Source organism: Alligator sinensis, unplaced genomic scaffold, assembly GCF_000455745.1.
Source record: "Alligator sinensis unplaced genomic scaffold, ASM45574v1 scaffold368_1, whole genome shotgun sequence".
Lineage (NCBI taxonomy): Eukaryota > Metazoa > Chordata > Crocodylia > Alligatoridae > Alligator > Alligator sinensis.
The window spans coordinates 1,736,866-1,742,371 of record NW_005842025.1 but is presented as its reverse complement, the minus strand read 5'-3'; the positions used below and the strand labels follow the sequence as shown (position 1 = coordinate 1,742,371).

At 44.2% G+C, this 5,506-nt stretch overlaps 1 protein-coding gene across 6 annotated transcripts in view; it reads left to right on the top strand.

The window, feature by feature from the left end:
• TOX2 (TOX high mobility group box family member 2) overlaps positions 1-5,506 on the top strand; it is a 381,887-nt gene that overhangs the window by 171,809 nt on the left and 204,572 nt on the right. The window lies entirely within an intron of this gene.

The window sequence follows — 5,506 nt, the reverse complement described above, 5'->3', positions numbered from 1 at the left end:
GGGAAAGAAATTCAAAACTCTAGAACTCTTGGTTCAGAGATGATACTTTTCATTAGACCAACTAAGAAGACTGAAAAACAATATACTGAGTTTGAATTTCATACATGAACCAATGGAAACTTACATTTCACCAGAGAACCAACTTTCCTAAATAGCACCAATTGGAGCGGGAGCACACAGAATAGGAAGAGTGAAACCCTCAGGTATATCTGAGTATAGTCTCCCATGCTTGTTCTTTGAGGACCGGGGGGACCTTTTGTCTGGAAAAGGTGTCTCTGTTCTCCTGCGTGTAGACAGTTTGCTGGTTTGGGCGTCTATGTGGGTGCTAGAAGTTCTTGCCAGTGACATTTTTGATGTTACAGTAGATAGAGAGGCTGGTTTTCCATGCCCGCATACAGCCCTCACACAGACACCATGAGTCCCGCATCTCGGAACTCCACCTCCCCTACACCCCACCTAGCACCTCCCTGATGATGATACGGATAAAGAGTGACCAGACCCAAAATGTAGCTGGTGTTGTCTGATGTTGCGGCACAAGGGTACCGAAATCTTCTGAGCTGATATATTTTCTCTGCTCAGGAGGTCAAAGTCCACATCCAAACTCTGTCTGTATGCTGAGGCGAGGGGAAGTTAGCTCTCTTTCCCCACTGCTCTGCTCCTGTACTCATGACTAGGCTGTTCTGTCCGCAGGCTGTCCTGGTCTGCCTCTGGCTGTCATCACTGTCCAATCCCAGTTTCTGCTTCCAGGTGAGTGCTCCAGCTCCTCTAAGCTGGCTCTGGTGGGAGTTGCTGGCTGCTGCAGTTCCCACCACTTGCCCCTGCTGGGCATTCCCTCTGGTGAGTGGCTGGTTCAGTGCTGCCACAGCCTCTTCTGGTCTCCCTGCACTACTGGTCCGGGCTGCTTGTGGACTCTGCCACTGCGTTCCACCCCTCCCTATGGGCCTGGCGGGTCCCTATCAGCCGGGCACAACCTGGGACCAGTGTCCCTGGACGTGCTTGTACTTCCAGGTCACCCCTGGAGAGGCTCAGTCTGCCTGCAGCCATGCCCGTGGGCTCCACTGCCACACTGAGCAGAATCACAAAGTATAGTACCTTAGAATTTGAGACCTAAATAAGATCATGACTGTATCTGTAACATAAGCTAACCATTATAGTTGACCCCAAGAAAGACCCTTACTCCGTTGTTCAAGAGAATAGTTGTTTTAATTTTTTTATTCCCCTCCCCCCACCCAAGAACTTGCCAAAGGTCTCTGAAGTTTGAATTGGAACAGGAAGACATTTAGACCCAATCCTAAATAGCATCAATGCCATGTGACAGCTAAAACCAAAGCTGAATATGCTCACTGGTGAATTCTATCAAAAAGTGATCACATCATGGCATGATCAAAACATGCTGTAGGATTTTGAAGTGAAGGTTTGAAATAAATGTGTTACAATGGATATCTGCTGTCTGAGAATGAACAATGATCTGTGTTATCACAAGGACATACCCTGGTATTGGAGAGGCTGGGTTCAGGTCCAGTGGGAGTTGAACATTGATCTCAGACTGTTAGAAAAACATTTGACATGCTGTCACCACAATAGTATAGGAAACATTTTAGCAACATGACTAAGGGAGGGGGAAGGACTAAGAAATAGTTTGCTGGAGGGAAAAGAGAACATGAAATATTTTGTTTTTCACAATTATTTTGAATTAAAACAGCAAACTGTAGAGATTGTTGTAGCTCCACTGCTGTGAGTGGTTAAACCAAATCAGATGTTAAAGATTCAAGATCAAAGAGATGCAGTTGCTTTGGCATAAGACTAAGACTCGCTGGATTGCTTATTCTTGAGGAACAGCTGGGAGAAGAAAAATGGAGTGTTTGCAATACTTTGGGTGGTATGTGAGGTGACCAGCGTGTTTGGGTGCCCATATACTTCATGTAAAATCTTGATAAGAGGAATGTCAAGAAGAGTCAACAAAACTGAGAAAAATTTTTGTGCATGACAAGTGAATGATTTTCTCTGAGGGCAGCTCAAATGTAGGGGCACTAAGAGAACCTGGGAACCAGATTTTTTTTTTGCGGGGGGGAGGGGCGGGTACAGCAGTATGAACCAGGAGTAACTCCATTGCATTCCATGGCATTACCTTGACATAAAACCAACATAAATAAAAAGAAAATATGCCCCTAGAGGTGAGAAATTAAGAGACAGCAGACCAAATACACCATTGCCATAAATAAGTATGTTTCCTTTAACTTACTTGGAGTTCAGTCTATTAAAATAGTGAGCATTTTAGACAAATTAGGTTAGAAATGGAATATTATGTGAAAAATTGGTTGCATTTTCAGCAATGCAAGGGTATGGGCACCTTTTGAGCAAGCTCTAGAGCTGAACTCTGCATTGTATTGAATCTGAGAATGGAGAGTACAGACTTCAGTCAACACTTTGCAGCTCAAAGGTATCATACTGATCAGCAGTGTCTTTAAACCCAGGGCCCAGTATATGGATGCTCCAGTAACCAAGTATTTGCCAGCCAAAGACTATCCAGATGTTTTAAGATCTAACATTTTAGATCTTAAAATGCACATGAGGTTTAAAAATGTTTGCTCAGTGCTAAGAGTTAGAAGGAGAATCGAACTGGAAATGAGGCACTGCTTCGATCACTATGAAATGCAACTGAGTAAATGCCATAGAGATCCATTGGTGTCTGAGGAGGTTGTGGACTCTTAACTTTGCTTAGAGATGAACTCTTGCTATCCAGCAGTTTATGGTCTAGAAAACTTCAAGACTGATGAAGTGACTATAAAATACACAGATGTGCAGTAACATTAAGTCAATGGAAGATGTTTATTATAGATGTCCTATAATATCCAACACCTCTAGTAGTTCTGTTGCTTTGAAACTACTACATGTCCTGTGAGGACAGCTGATATATTTAGTGGTCAGTAAGGAGGGTACAGAACTGGAAGGTTCAGTGAGCCTTGGAAAAATGGCAGCCTCAAAGGGAACAGATGACCTAAGAACTGCTGATGTATTGTCACTGATACAGAATCTTTTCTCCACATTAAATTCACTCTCTGTGGTCAGTTATAGCGGATTCTAGGATCACACTGAATTTTTCTTTAATGGCAACTGTCACTTCAGACAAAGGTAATTCAGTAGCATTTATGCTAAGGCTATTTCTATCTCCAGATCTTCCATATCTATTCATTGTGCTAATTCCTCACTGCTTGTCTCCTGAATTACCCACTGTGACACAGTTTGATTGGAAGTCAGGTCTTTACATGTTAACGATTGATACCGAGCTCTGATAATGTGATAACATAGTTATCAGTTATCTGTGACAAGCAAGATTTTCTATTTTGGCCTATTGTGAGTTTTGGTTTTTGGTTGTTTTTGTTTGTTTGTTTCCTTCTGAAATATACCAGTGAGGAGTTGTTTTGTATAAAAGTAATTGCAGTTACTGGTTTCATTGTTGTGTCATTGGCAGTATGAGAATGCACACATTACTGAACTACTCCATGGGGTTTCCTTTCCAAAATGATTGATTACTTCTCCTCCTCATATCTGAGCACTATGACCAAGTTTGTGTTTGGGTCTTCCGTCATAACAGGGTGATTAACTGTCAGGAGGTTACTTGGGAGCCATTTACTTCAAGCAGGAAAGCATTATTTTCCACTTCAGTGTTTGGATGGAGGCCTGTGCAAACAGGAAGATTCCATGATCCAAACCTGCCTTGGAGAGAGACATTTACATTCCATGACAGCTTTCTACTTTAAGTGTGGATTTGGGCTCTAATCCAGCATCCCTAGGTCCCAGTCCAAATCCCACTGAAGTCTACCAAAAAAACTTGCTGCTTTAAAAGGCTTCACATTTGGCCCTAATAACACCCACTGCTGTGGGTCCTTTAGCATTAGTACAGGGTCCAGAGGCTCTGTTAATTTTCTAGTCCCAAAATCCTCTTATTGATGACTATTGAGTAGTTGATCCTAATCCCATGTGTCTGGGAGCAAGATTGATCTCAAAAGGCATGTCCAGATGAGTGTGCATGCAGTTTACAGCATCACAGATCAGTTTTGACACTGGAGATCCTTGTGTCAAAAAACCTGTGTCAGAAAAAAGCAGGGTAGCATATATGGTGACAGCATGTGCTGCCCAAAACCAGAGCCTAGCTGGCCAGAGCCATGCTCTGGCTTCCAGCCAGTAGGGGCTGTGTGAAACAGCACCGTTTTGTTTTGACTTCCATTTCACCATTTCAAAGGGACAGTGTTTTGTTTCGAAGCACTATTCCGTTTCGTTTAATCAAAACTGTTTGGCTGTTTCACCACGTGTTGACGTTTCACCCATAGGCTAAAATGGGGAATCATGAAAAATGCCTATAACTCTGTAATTTCTTGCCTGATTCAAATGAAAACAGCAGGGAGGATAGCCCCTGCTGAGGCCACAAAGCCTGTCAAGTTTCAAAGAGAGAGGTGCAGAGGTTTCTGGGAAACTGCACCTCAAGCTGCTGACAAGCAAAGCTCGTGACATGTGACTTTGTGTGCGTGTTAAAGCATGCCCTCACTGGTGCTGGGGCCTCTACATGACATGGTAGTGTTCCCCAATGAGGCTTCCTCCTCCCCTACAGCCTCAGCCTGGTCCACCACTTTAAATAATAGCAGGTAAGTAGCACTAGCATCTCAGGCAGCCAAACTGTGACAGAGCCTTTCTTTCCTTTCCTGCAGGAGCTGCTTCTCCAGCAGCTGCCAGACAACTCTCCCTGCCAACCCCAGCCCTGGGGCTTAGATGTGCTCAGGGCCCTGCCTCCTTCTGGTCAGCTGACTGGGAACAGGTGCTAGGAGTGCTGGCCTAAGGACATGGCACTGGCAGACAAGGTTCTTTGGGTCAATCTGATATCTTTTAGTGAGCCAGCTGAATAGTTAGTTACAGAAATTTATTTTAGCAAGCTTCAGGGTTGAAAAACCCTTAGCCGGGCTGAGGATGCACCTCCAGTTGGTGTGTGTGCTGTTCCTGGACGGAAGGAATAGTCAAGAAGTGAGATTGGCATACGACGCAGGCAAGAAAGCCAGTCAGTGAAAATGGAAATAGAGGTGTTAGGGTGTGAGGGACAGGCTGGGGTGGGGGGAAAAGGCGGATGTAGCAGCACAGGTAAAAGTGGAGAGGTACCTGTGGAATCAGATGTCTGGCAGGTTGTAGTGTGTCAGAATTCCAAAATACGTAGGAGACACCAAGCAACAACTGCACACCAGAATGAGCGCGCACCGAAAATCTATCAAAGACAAGAACACCCCTGGGGGGTCAGGCCAACTCTCAGGATCTCAATATTGCACTGTTAGACAGGAGGGTGTGACACGATTGCACATATACAAAACACACACAATTCAGTTAGGTGCATACACATGCACTACCAGCTCAGGCACATACACATCCAAACCAGCCTAGGCACATGCATACTTATCACCAATTCAAATTCAATACACTATACACCCCAAAAGTTAGACACAGATCACTAATTCGTATATCA